The sequence below is a fragment of the Stegostoma tigrinum genome, chromosome 11 (assembly GCF_030684315.1).
Source record: "Stegostoma tigrinum isolate sSteTig4 chromosome 11, sSteTig4.hap1, whole genome shotgun sequence".
In the NCBI taxonomy this organism is placed as follows: domain Eukaryota; kingdom Metazoa; phylum Chordata; class Chondrichthyes; order Orectolobiformes; family Stegostomatidae; genus Stegostoma; species Stegostoma tigrinum.
Genome location: NC_081364.1, coordinates 43,445,347 through 43,459,976, shown reverse-complemented (window position 1 = coordinate 43,459,976; position 14,630 = coordinate 43,445,347). Strand labels below are relative to the sequence as shown.

Below are 14,630 nucleotides of genomic sequence, written 5' to 3'. Positions count from 1 at the left end.
GATCAAAGCTCCCGGTGCTGCCATGTCCAGTCATGTGTAGTTGTGAATAGTTAACCATGTTGAGGAGACTCCGGAAATTTCACCCATTGTCAATGATGGGATCCCAGTATATAAAAAAACAATACTGAAACATTTGCCAGTAGTTTTGGCCTGAAGTGGCAAAGTGGATAATCCAACTTGGCCACTTTGTGAACTCCCCAGCATTTGATGCCAGCCTTTAGCCAATTTGATTCACTCAATGCCATATCCAGCAATGGCTGAAGGCTTTGGATACCGCAAAGGCTATGGGTCCTGTCAATAGTACTGAAGATTTGTACTCCAGAACTAATTGCACCTCTCGCCAAGCTGTTCCAGTGCAGTTAATTCACTGTCATCTGTCCATCAATATGGAAAATTGCCCAGGTATGTCTGTTCTTAAAATTTTCATAAAAACTGAGAAAAGTCTGAAGTTCTGAAGAAGGGTCACCAGACCCAAATTGTAAACCCTGCTTTCTCTCCACGGATGCAGCCGGAGCTGTTTAATTTTTTCCAGCAATTTCTGTGTTTGTTGTTAATTGATTGTAGTCGATAAAAATGTTGCATAGAAATAAGTAATTTTACGTTAAACAGATGCTCAAAGAGTTAAATAAAAACTGCATTGCGTCCAATACTGGCACTGCACATCATGAGATACTTGTTGATACTTGTTGATCAATCGTCTCTTTATCAAAGTCAGTGCATCAGATACTGATTAGCATATTCGTATCCCATAGTGCAGTGCGCTGATTTCAATGTTTCATTGACACAGCATATTTCTTTCAAGTTATCCTTACAGGATTCTCAAAATATAATTTCTGGTGACAACACTAATATCTTTCCTCTAAATGCTAAATTGTTTGAATATTATTTCATTTCTTTGGTAGCCACCACAACTGTAATCTGTATGCATCTGCTAAGCGTCAGCTCGCCGACAAAAGACGTTAGCTTTGCGCAGTGGCAGTATCGTAGCCGATGAGGTTTAACCGAGGCGCGATTATTGCTTATTGAAAACTTTTCCCAATACCCCGCTTTGACGACTTGAAATATAGTCGGCAATGGCAATTTTTGACAGTCTCTGCGGAGACTGAACATGTTTTTAAAGACAGATTACAGAAATTTTTTTTCGCCGGGGTAAATAAATAAGTAAAAGTCGTTTCTGACAGTTTCCTTTGTTTTTATTTCTTGTAACTCCCTTCTGAACTGTCCCCGGAATAAGGCTGCTGGAAAGGAGAGTTCTCCCTTGCTGTATTTCGGCACAGGCAGTGGAAAAGCTCTGTCCTAAAAATGTGGAACGCTGTCACTTAAAGTATGAAAATATTGTTTTGACAATCTACGAAAATTGATACACCGTGTTGTTAAAGACTTTCAGCTTAAAATCATATTTTGCAGGAAGTGGTCTGTAGAATTTTTGTTGAGCGCACAGATTTGTAATTAAAAGGCTTGAGGGATCACAGCAAGTAATTAAAACTATATTGAGGTATTCCAATTGCAACATGTTGAACAGAGAACTGCATATCTATTGCACTTCCTGTAATTTGAAACATTTTGTCTGGGCTGCATACCGGACATGAAATGTGCGAATGCTGATAGAATAGTACGTGTTTTTTTTGTTTTTGTTAGGAAAATTCAAATTGAAATGTTTTGTTTACTGGTTTTATTAATTCGGTATACTTTTCGAGAAATAGTTATATATAAAACCACTACACGTTTTGAGGTACCAAATCAAAACTGACGTCTGACGTTTTGCCTTCAGAGGATTGCACGCTCACTCCCCTCAGCACTTCCTTGAAATGGAAGGAGCGCCCAAACAAATGCAGGCCTTCAGAGGGAAAGAGCTGTCCTTGATTGAGTACTGCAGCCTAGTACATTGGAAAGAAGTCCAGGACTTCACAGCTACTGTAGAAGCACAATGGTGAGAAAGGTCACTGTCTAAAACTCAGGGGCTGGAAAATTTGAGAGAGTGGATTTTTTCTTCTCAAATATATACTTTATTCATACAACTTGCAAGCAGAAAATATTACAGAAACATTTCAATGTGAAAATATTAAAGGATTTTCAAATAAATTCAACAAATACAATCATAGCAATCTTCATATTTAGCAAATACATTCTAGAATAGGTATATACCTGGGGTGGGGGGGTGGGGGGAACATTTCAAATTACAGAGTGTGTAACTGATATAAAATTCTCCAAACATCAGGCTTTACCTAGGTGCTTCAATACATTTTTGATTTTCTTGGCTTACACCTTATTTGTGAGGCACACAGCACTATCCCATCACGCTGGTGTGTCTGATACTGAATGTATGTTGCATAGATCAGAAATATTGCAATTGTATTGAAGCACCTCAATGTGCAACATGTATGGAAAAAAGGTGACTACAACTGTTTACACTGGAAGACTAACAAGTTTCAGGCAGACCAAAGAGTGTCTTTTACATAGTTGATGGTCCTGTAATTTGTTTTTGCAAAAACACATTTTATTCATGAAATTTTCTATAAGTACGTACAAAGAGTACTAAAACACCTCTGTACTGAAAAAAGAAACAACACAGTGGAGTTTGATATGCTTTGGAGCTTCGCTGCAGATGCAAAACAAAGGCATTTTCCACCCATGCAAGAAACCAAATACTTTCATTTTGAGACAGAGGGGATCTGACAACTAAACAGACCCTTGCTATACTTTGGCAGCAAGACCTTAGATGGTGTACCTTGATGGCAGCTGCCCCAATGTTTAGTGCGTCCCTCAGGATGTAGTTGTCGACCTTGGAATATGCCAGCCTGCAACACTTGGTCGAGGCCAACTCTTTTCACTGGAAGACCAACAAATTACAGGCAGATCAAAGAGTGTCTTTCAATGAGTTGATAATCGTCCAGGCACTGTTGATGTTTATATTGATGCGTGTCTTGGGGAACAGCCCAGAGAACACACAGTCCTGTGTCATGGAGCTGCTCGGTTCAAACATTGACAAAAACCACCGCATCCCTCTTCAGATTTCCTTGGCAAAGGCATATTCCAGCAGGAGATGTGTGACAATGTCTTTGCCAGTGCAGCTGCTTCAAGGACAACATGCAGTGGTGCACAAAGACCAGGCGTTTATGAAAGATCTTACAGGTGGTGCCCTTTTCACCACCAGCAAAGCTATGTCTTGGTGCTTGTTGGAACATCTGGTGATGAAGCATTCTGCCAAATGACTTTGACAGTCTGCCCAGGGAGCTACACGACAGGTTCTACTCTCTCCCTTTTGCAAAGGGTCTCGAGGACACCACACGCTGACTGCTTCCCGATGGACTTGTGATCTTTGTTTTCTTTGCAAATTTTTTTCCACAAAGGACAGGTGATACATAATGGTCTAACTTCTTGGAGTTGAGCCCAGACCCATCCTTCACAATACTGGGGACAGTTAGAACCTCAGTGCTTATGACATTTAAGGTTTGCATGTTAAGGGTGTACACACAGCTTGATGCGGTCACACACAAAAATTGCCATCAGGTACGTCTTTCCCCCCTGCTTATCTGGTGCTTTGTACATGGTGCCTCTTCAGACACAGTCCGTCGTTGACCTCCAGATGATGTTGAAGATGGCTTAGGGACTGCAATGGTGCAGACTTTGGGAATGAGCCAGACAGTTGGCCCAGTTCCCAAAGAATGTCAGGTTCCAAGTGATGGATTGTGATAGGGGACTCTCTAGTCTGGGGCACCAACAGACATTTCTGTGGCTAACAGTGTGACATCGGGATAATGAGTTGCCTCTCTGGTGCCAGGATCAGGAATGTCTTGGAGAGGGGACAGAATATTCTCAAAGGGGAGACTGACAAACAGGAGGTCATTGTACACATTCGTACCAACAACATAGAAAGAAAAGGAGATGAGAATTTGAAGAGAGAATGGAGGAAATTAGACTGGAGATTAAAAAGTAGGTCCTTGAGAGTAGTAGTACCTGGATTACTCCTGGTGCTACGTGCTCGTGAGAGTAGGAATAGGAAGATAGACTAGATTAGTGTGTGGCTAAGGAGCTGGTGTAAGGGGCAAGGGTTTACAATTGGGGATCATTGGGATCTCTTGTAGGTTAGAAGTGACCTGCATAAGAAGGACAGGTTACACCTGAATTGGATGGGGAAAAATATCCTTGTGGTAAAATTTGCTAGTGCTACTTGGAATGTTTTAAACTAGGAAATGGGTTTGGTGGGGTGGAGAGGGGGGAGCTTCAAAGAGACAGTGAGAAAAGGGATAAGTCTGAGGCTGCTACATTTGAGAAGATGAGCAAGTCAAACAGTCGAGGCAATGAAGAGGAAGACAGAGAATGAGATAAATTAAACTGCTTTAATCTCAATGCAAGATGAACTCAGGGCATGGTTGGCAACACGGGACTGGGATATCATACCTATTGTAGAAACATAGCTCGGGGAGGGGGAGGACTGGCAGCTTAATGTTCCAGGGTATACATTACTATAGGAAGGATAGAAAGGGGACGAGAGGAGAGGGAGTGATGTTTTTGGTTAGGAGCAACATTATGGCTGTACTTGGGGAGAATATTCCTCTGAGGACTTCTAATGGAACTGAGAAATAAGAAAGGGGTGAGCACCTTATCGGGATTGTACTCTGGGCACTCCCAATGCCACGCACCCTGCCACCCCCCCCCCCCCATACCAATTAGTCAGTGGGATATTGAGAAGCAAATTTTTAAGGAGATCTCAGAAATCTGTAAAAATGACAGGGTTGTAATAGGGAATTTTAGCTTTCTAAACATAGACTGGAACTGCCATAGTGTTAAGGGCTTGGATGCAGAGGAATTTGTCTACAAGAACATTCTGAATGTACCTACCAGAGAAGGCGAAAACCTTACCTTCTCTAGGGAAATAGGCAGGGCAAGTGACTGAGGTGACAGTAGGGGAGCACTTTGGGGCTAATGATCAGAATTCTATTAGTTTTAAGATGGTTATGGAAAATAATAAAATCTAAAAGTTAAAGTTCTAAATTAGAATAAGGCCAATTTTGATGGTGATGGGCAAGAAAATAGAGGTAGAATCCCTGCAGTGTGGAAGCAGGCTATTTGGACTATTGAGTCCACACCATTCCCCAGAAGAACATCCCACTCAGACCCACACCTCTACCCTATCGCTGCATTTCCCATGGCTAATCCACCTAATGTGCACATCTTTGGACTGTGAGAGAAAACCAACACAGACTGAAAAAACATGTGCAAACTCTACACAGACAGTCTCCTAATGGTGGAATCACATGCAAGTCCTTGCTGAAGTGAGGCAGCAGAGCTAACCACTGAGTCACCATGCCACCCCCACTTTCCTACGTTGATTGGGAGAAGCAATTCGCAGGTGAAGGGGTGGTTGGAAAATATGAGGCCTTCAAAAATGAGATAACAAGAATCCAGAGGCAGTATGTTCCTGTTAGTGTGAACGGCAGGGCTGGTAAAAGTGGGGATGCTGGATGACTATAGAAATTGAAACTCTGGTCAAGAAAAAGGAGGCATATGGGAAGCATAGTTGACTGGAATCAAGTGAATCTCTTGAGGAGTATAAGGGCAAGAAGAGTGTACTCAAGAGAGAAATCAGAAGGGCAAAAAATGGGACATTAGATAGCTTTGGCAAATAGGTTTAAGAAAATCCAAAGATGTTCTACAAATACATGAAATGCAAAAGACTAACTATGGAGAATAGACCCCCTTAAGACCAACAAGACTATCTATATGTGGGACCACAGGAGATGGGCGAGATACTAAATGAGTATTTTGCATCACTATTTACTGTGGGTAGGAATATGGAAGCTGAAGAAATTGGAGAAATAAATAGAGAAATTTTGAAATGTGTCCATATTACAAGAGGTGCAGGATGTCTTAAAACACATCAAAATGGGTAATTCACTGGGATCTGATTAGGTCTATTGCAGAACAAATACCAAAAAAAATTACAGCACAGGAACAAGCCTTTCAGCCCTCCAAACCTGCAGTGACATGCTGCCCGTCACAACTAAAACCCCCTATCCTTCCGGGGACCGTATCCGTCTATTCCCATCCTAGCCAATAATTTTTCAAGACGCCCTTTAACATTCACTATCATATCTGCTTCCACTACCTGCCCTAGCAGTGAGTTCCAGGCACCCACCACCCTCTGTGTAAAAAACTTGCCTCATACATCATCTTTAAACCTTGCCCCTTGCACCTTAAACATATGGCCCCTGGTAACTGACTCCTCCACCCTGGGAAAAAGCTTCTGACTGTCCAGTTTGTCCATGCCCTTCATAATTTTGTAGACCTCTATCAGGTCGGCCCTCAATCTCCATCGTTCCAGTGAGAACAACCCAAGTTTCTCCAACCTCTCCTCATAGCTAATGCCCTCCATACCAGGCAACATCCTGGTAAATCTTTTCTGTACCCTCTCCAAAGCCACCACATCCTTCCGGTAGTGTGGCGAACAGAAGTGAACACAATATTCCAAATGCGGCCTAACTAAGATTCTATAAACCTGCAACATTACCTGCAAATTTTTAAACCCAATGCCCCGGCCGATGAAGGAAAGCATGCCGTATGCCGTTTTCCACCTGCGTTGCCACTTTCAGTGACCTGTGTACCTGTACACCCAGATCCCTCTACCTATCAGTACTCTTAAGGCTTCTGCCATTTACTGTATATTTTCCATCTGGATTAGATCTTCCAAAATGAATTTCCACACATTTTTCCAGATTAAACTCCATCTACCATCTCTCTGCCCAAGTCTTTGTGGGAAGCTTGGGAAGTGATTGCTGGACCTCTTGCTGAGATATTTGTATCGTTGATAGCCACAGCTGAAGAGCCAGAAGACTGGAGCTTGGCTAATGTGGTGTCATTATTTAAGAAATGTGGTGATGAAAAGCCAGGAAGCTACAGACAGGTTAGTCTGATGTCAGTACTGGGTAAGTTGTTGGATGGGATTCTGTAGGACAGGATTTACGTACAAGGACCAATTAGTGATAGTCAACATGCCATTATGTGTTGGAAATCGTGTCTCACTAACTGGATTGAGTTTTTGAACAAGTGACAAAGAAGATTGATAAAGTCAGAGTGATGGACATTGTCTATTTGGACTTCAGCAAGGCATTTGACAAAGTTCCGCATGGGAGACTGTTTAGCCAGGTTAGACTCATGGAATCCAGGGCTAACTAGTCATTTTGATACAAAATTGGCATGAAAGTAAGAGACAAAGGGTGTTGGTGGAAGGTTGATTTTCAGACTAGAGGCCTGTGACCAGCAGTATGCTGCAAGGATTGGTGTTGGGTCCAACAAAAGATTTGGATGTGAATACAGGAGGTATGGTTAGTAAGTTTGCAGACGACAACAAAATTGGTGTTGTACTGGACAGTGAAGACAATTATCATAGAGTACAATGGGATCGGGATCTGTTTGGATAATAGGCTGAGGGGTGGAAGATGGAGTTTAATTTAGATTAATGTGAGTTGTCACATTGCAAATCAGGTCAGGACTTCTACGCTGAATGGTAGGTGCTGGGAAAATTGCTGAACAAAGACACCTTGGGGTGTAGGTTCATACTTACTTGAGGGTGAGGTTGCAAGTAGACAGAATAGTGAAGAAGGCATTGGGTATGCTTGCCTTTATTGGTCAGTGCATTGAGTATAAGAGTTGGAATGTCATGTTGCAGCTCTATAGGACATTGGTTAGGCCACTTTTATAATACTGCGTTCAATTCTGATCTCCCTGCTGTAAGAAAGATATTGTTCAACTTGAAAAGATTTACAAGGATGTTGCTGGGACTGGATGTCCCTGGAGCATTGGAGGCTGAGGGCAACCTTATAGATGTTCGTAAAGTCATGAAGGGCAACGACAGTGTGAATAGCTAAAGTCTATTTACCATGGTAAGGAAGTCCAAAACCAGAGGGCACAAGTTTAAGGTGAGAGGAGGAAGATTTAAAAAGGACCTGGGGGTAATTTTTCCACGCACAGGATGGTGTGTGTATGGAATGAGCTGCCAGAGGAATGATGGAGGTTGGTACAATTACAACATTTAAAAGGTGTCTGGATGGGTACATGGTTAGGAAGGATTTAGACGGATATGGGCTAAAAGCTGGCAATTGGGACTAGATTAATTTTGGATATCTGGTCGGCATGGACGAGTTGGTCTGAGTGGTTAGCAGCCATGTACAATTGCATGACTCTAACATGGCCTTGCTTCAACTTACCTTGACTCCTGAGGCCAGTTCGAAGTAGTCACATTCTCATGGGTTTGCGCACTGACGGCAGATCTGAGCAGAAAATGCCATCGTCATCCACATACGGTGAGGGTTTGACCTGCTGGCTTGGAATGGTCATTCCTCTCAGGCTTGTATCCTTCCTCATGGACTCAGGAAAGGCTCGATAAAACACACAGACAAGGCAGCAGAGAGAGAGGAACGTCTTGCCCATCACCACATCTGAAGCTTTCTGATTCCCACCCATTGACTGAGACTGCACTATTGAAGTTGGTGCAGAGCAGTTGGATCCAATTGTGGATTCCTTCCCCAAAGCCCATTTTGGAGAGTACGTCCCACATGTATGTGTGTGATATCCTGTCAAAGGACTTCTCACGGCCCAGGCTGATGAGACACACATTTGCACACCGCCACCACACCGCCCCCCCCCGCCCCCCACCCCTGGCTGATGAGCCACACATTTGCACACCGCCCACTCCCCCACCCTCATACGGCCCAGAGGGAACTGTATCCCTGAGGAGCATGAGGCTGTCAGCATTATCCTGCCCAGTACCACACGTTTGGTCAGGGTGAATCACTGATCCCAGAGTAGACCTGACCCTGTTGGTGATGACATTAGACAGGATTTTATAGTGTGCCTTCAGCAATGATATTGCCCACCAATTTCTAATTTACTCCCTCTCCCCCTTCCACTTGTAGATGAGGGTGATGATACCTTTCCTCACAGATTTGCTCATGCTATCTGCCAGATGCATACTGTTGTACAACTCCAGCAGGTCCTGGCCAAATCCCACAAAACTAAATACAACTTGGCCTGTAAGCCGTTGCTTCCGGGAGTTATATTCTTTTCTAAGGATTCAAGAGCCTTGGTCAATCCTCTCCTTTGTACTGTTTGCTCAGCTCTCTGTAATAGAGGACAACAACGACTGGAAGACTGCACTGCCTGTGGGCTTCATGTCAAAATGCCTGGCACAAAAGGATTTGCTAATCCTTAGGATCTCAGACTGAGATGACGTTACTGAGCCATCTTCTTCCTTCAGGCTAGTAATCACAGAGATCTCTCTATGCACCTTCTGCAAGAAGAAATGTGAGCACATCTCATCCTGCTTCACTGTGTGGGCCCGGGACCAGAAGATTATCTTGCAGTCCCCGGAGGCAAAGTACAAGGCTTGCTGGCTCATCACCTCCTCAGAATCTCTTTGACATTGACCCCCAACGTCTGCAGCGGGAGTAAGTTCTGCATGCTTTTCTAGAGTTTAGATAGTTTTCCCACCTCTCTCTTGCTTTGTGAATATCCTTGAGGATTAAGAATCCCTCTACTGTTTCCCACCAATCTGCTGGAGACTCAAAGAAGGGACTCCATGGCTCTACAACTATGTAAACTGTTTTGAGCTCATCTATGTTGTCTGGGGTCAACAGCTCCACATTCAGCTTCCAGTCTGCTCATCATTTTGTAGGTGACTGTTGGCCAGAAGGAGGCACTGGTCAGAGAACACAGGTTTGATGTTGATGGATGTGATCAAGAACTTTGCAACAAGCACCAAGATGTCATTTGGCTGTTGGTGAGAAGGGCACTTCCTGTGAGATGGTTCATGTTTGTCTCGGCTCTGTGCCATCACATACTGCCCTTGAAGCAGCTGCTGTTGGGTGGCGGATTGGGGGGTGTTGGTACAGACTGTCACACATCTCTTGCTGGCATTTGCCTTTGCAAAGAAAATCTGTAGAGAGATCAAATGATTCTTGGTGAAGGTCATCTGAGCAGTTTGGTGAAAGATGCACTACCTCCAAAACTTGTTAGTTTTCCTGTGCAAGGAGTTGACATTGACTGAGAATAGCAGACTGACATACCATTAAAGCGCAAGGGATTGAGATGGATAGAAAATTGGTTGGCAGAGAGGAAACAAACATAAGTAAATAACACAATTCTGAGCCGAGGCAAATTCCTGTGATTTGGAACAAAGCTGTCCCTCTCTTATACAGTGTAACAAACAGCCAGCACAAAGAAAGCAGATACAGAAGATAAAACACAGCTACAGAAAAATAAGTTGCGGGTGCCGTCTTTGGCCCGTAAAGGAATGTTAACAAGACACATCCAAGGTTATGTGCTTTGTCAAGTATCATCAACAATTTTAGCCATTCAGCCCCTGCTATTCAACCTATCTTCTCATGCAGTTGTCAAATATCATCATTAACTTTTAGCACTTTGGCCCATCCTATACATTTCGCCCCTGATGATAATTAACAGCGCATGTTACAGTTGCAAATGCAGATGCAAATAATCAACAGTCATGCCAGAACATATAAGAGTATGTAACCTGTACTAGGAGATTAAAACTACAATGAAAATAACTAGCATCAATACAAAGAATACAACAATAGGGGGTATCATCAAATTAATGATCACTGTGGTCTTTGGGGACCAACCCCTGAATTTTCCACCCCTGATATATGTTCAAGGCCGTGAAGGAACCAACAAGTCATGCTACCTGTCTGAGGTGACCGGAATATTGTCTATATTCTTTTTCAGTCAATATATTTACATACTTTGCTCTAAAATGCTGTATGTTCATGATTCAGGTTCCTTAATTTAAAAAAAAATCCAGTTCCCTATCCACAGACTCCTACACCCCCTGAGTATGAGTGTCACATTCACTAATTGTCCCTAACACATTACAATTTCATCCATTGGTTTAGGCAAACAAATGTTCATGATAGGGTATCTGTACGTCATCCAATGGGCCCATTCAGTCAGTCTACTATTACTCCTCCCAGAATCCATATTCCTTCATTTCTGTAACATTTTGACATCATAACTAATCACACTTACTGTTTTGATTGTAATTCTTTTTACATCCCTTTCGTTAATACCACTTTCGTTGTTATAAAGTTAGTTTCTCTATGGATTTTGTGTTAGTGTCTTATCATTAAAATTATGTTTTTGTGCTCTTCTCAGCCACAGTGATCCTTTTGTCAAGTAGGTGTACATGTCTGAGACCTGTTCTTCAGGGCATGTTTTTTACCATCTCATGTTTGTTACCTCGGAGGTAACATTCACTTTTGCACACTCACATCAGTATTCTAAGGCCACGTCCTGCATTCTTGACTCCCACATGGTCTTATCAAATGATCTGAGGTTTTACTGAACTCTCCATGTGGGTCCCAATGCCTCGGGTATTGGCTTGATTACCAAATCAATTCTCTTGAAAGGAAAGACAAGGACACAGACATCACCAAGAGAAAGCTTTCAGTTTTGTGCCCTCATCTGAACTTCCTTTTCACTACTGTAACATTTTAACCTGAATTGCTGCTTCAATCTATAATTTCAATTTCTTTTGTCTTCTCTCACCAGTCCCCACCCTGAATTACTTTGTATCATCCAATTTTGCAACTTAACTTTTACTCCATATGTAATTCCAGAGATCTATAGAGGTTTTCAGTCCATGAAATATAACCTAATAATATTTTAAAACATCAGTCAAATATTTCTGCTTGATTCAGACACAACATACTTTGTTTGTTCTTTTTCTAAGACTTTTGTTTAATGTTACTTGATGAGTCATTCTAGATAATTGTCATATCTCTATGCAAATTTGTCCAAATTCAATATTCTGTTTAATCCCTTGAAGTTACTAAACATTTTCATGCATTGAAACCATTGAGACCATCTGAATGCACTTTATCATTCCTCAGAATCCTTTTAAATTTTCAGGTAACTATTCCATTTAAATGTTTTAGAATATCAGGGCATATGAGTCTTAACATAGTTTTTGCCATGATGTGCTTAAGTGTACCCAGGCTCAGAGGTTTTGAGGTTCCTGACACTCATTACAATTAATATTTCCACAGCACTTCTCCATCACTGAAATGTATTATTGATGAATGGCTTGATGGGTTGAGGGTGCCTCATCCATCACTGTGTTGAAATGTTGAAATTCTGCAAACGGATTCAGCCTTCAGCGTCTCCAATTTCTTCAAAAAAACAAACAAGCTCTATCCATTCCACATCAAGCAGAATCAGTTAATTAGTATTAATCTACTACAGATTCAAAAAGGGGCTGGGGTGTAAACTCCTGCATGTAATTATGTCATCCATCTCTCCTCTTCCTTGAAGGAAGGAAAAACCCTTTGTCAAATTTGTCTTTCCTGAACTCCTTGCCCACAGAGAGTTGCATTTTCAATATTCCAATGCCCCAATCATTTGGAAATTAACAATGAATCAATCTTATCATCTGGAATTAAAGGTCCACTCATGTGTCAAAGCAATTTTTGAAAGTTCACTCTGGGCAGAAAATGAATCCTAAACATTTCTGGAATTAAAATTTACTCAAGCTCAAACACAACACAAAGCTAATTCCAAAAGATAGTTATTTTTAACAAGCTTTATGAACCAAATTTTTGAATGAACATTTTGCCATACTACTGATGGTTTCTTGAAAGGAATTTACTTTAACCATACATGCCCCATACTAATACAGGTGCACATCACACTTTCAAATCACCAGACTTTCCCAAAATGCAAACTAAAGCTTCAAAGTATCCACAGATCTTAAGCTCCAGGGAACAAAATGGCAAATTGGATGACATTTAGCAACTAACAAAGGTGCATTCAAACCAGACCACAAAAAGTTAACACTTCTTTTGTATTCTTGAAAGTAAACAGAATGACATTTTAAGATAATTGTGTAATTATTTCCAACATTGCTCATTAAGAAATGTATGGGCTTGAACAGCTTCATTGTTGTTCAGATCATGGCCTTCCATTGATTTACACTGTCCTTCACGGAACGGAGCCTTTCTTAAGTGAGCCGCTTTGGTGCCAGATTGAGTAGCTACTAATAATGCAGTTTGTGACTCTTCTACATTCGCAACAGATTTGGTAGTGAACTTCTCAGTTTTTGGACAATCTGGAGGAGGAGGAGCAGCACAAGATGCAGTGGCCAGTTGTCCTATTTGACAATATTCCCTAATATCCTGCAGTTCTTTTGATACTGCAGAAGTTGTCTGTTTCAGTTTTGTAATTTCACTGTGCGCTCTACTTGGTGCGGGTGCAGTGTTCATTCTCTGGTGCAATAAATGAATCTCTTTTTTAAGGTTACCATTTATCACTGTGTCAAAAAGCTTTCCAAGTCATTCTTTTTTTTGCCCTGATTGGAAAGCTTCCATTACAGAACCGTGTAAGCGCTCATCTTTCTGTACAGGCTTCAGAACGGTGGGTTTGAACTTCTTGACAGACCCAAACATGTTGGTACTGAGTTAGATATTGAGACACTTTGTGTGAAATGAAGGTGAAGGTTCTGACTGCATCATAAATACTGTTTCAGTAACTGGAGAGGATACAGTAGATATTGTAGACAGATTTGAAGCACTTTAATTACGTAAGGTGCAATCACCTGGTTTCATAGCAGTAACATGACTTTTAACAGAATCTGAAAATAAAGGTGAAATTGGTTTGATTGCAAAGGTCACAGATGCGTTAACTGACTGATCACATGGAGCACTGGAAATCACTATCTTTCAAAAAAAGTGAATGCATTTTACTTTGTGGAATCTGCATATTTGCAGTGAGACATTGCCTTTCCTACTGACAAGCATACTCTCCTGTTGGTCTTCCTTTCCTCACTCTGCATCTGATTTGATCCCTCTTAATTTCTTACATAGAACGTAGAAAAGTACAGCACAGTACAGGCCCTTCGGCCCACCATGTTGTGCTGTGGATTAATCCTAATCCAAAAATAAAATAACGTAACCTACATTCCCCTCAATTCACTGCTGCCCATGTGCATGTCCAGCAATCACTTAAATGTCACTAATGACTCTGCTTCCATGACTACCACTGGCAAAGTATTCCATGCACTCACAACTCTCTGGGTGAAGAACCTCCGCTGACGTCTCCTCTATACCTTCCTCCTAACACCTTAAAACTATGACCCCTCGTGGCAGTCAATCCTGCCCTGGGGAAAAGTCTCTGGCTATCGACTCTATCCATGCCTCTCATGACCTTGTACACTACTTCAGAGAAGAGTGCGCTCTCCACATATTGTACATAGCACCCTTAGGTATTACATTTTTCTTTCTCCTCTCTATTCCGACTTTCAGTAATGTTTCAAACATTTTGCTTCTGGTTATCTTTTGTTTCACCTTCAAACCCACACTATCTCCAACTTGTTGTCCCTGTTTGTTGTTTGCTTGGATGGGCCATACTCTGCTTGCCAGAGTCTGTCTTCTAACTGTCCTAACATCAAGCGTAACCATCCCACTACCTAACTCTGGGCTGGCCCTAATAGCGCAAACAAGGCACTTCTCATCGAGCCTGTAGCACTGTGCATTAGCAGGCTCCTCATTCTAGCTGTGGAAGTTTCCTGGTCTAGGCCCTGAAACTGTGGCAAATACATACCCGCTTGTGTAGCTAAATCT

General features: G+C 41.9%; 1 non-coding gene across 1 annotated transcript; it reads left to right on the top strand.

Moving 5' to 3' along the window:
• The first annotated feature begins 961 nt into the window (after nt 1-961).
• Nucleotides 962-1,102, top strand: LOC125460621 (U4 spliceosomal RNA). The gene has a single exon (XR_007249292.1). It is a non-coding gene; the product is annotated as a U4 spliceosomal RNA (small nuclear RNA).
• Nucleotides 1,103-14,630: the final 13,528 nt, after the last annotated feature.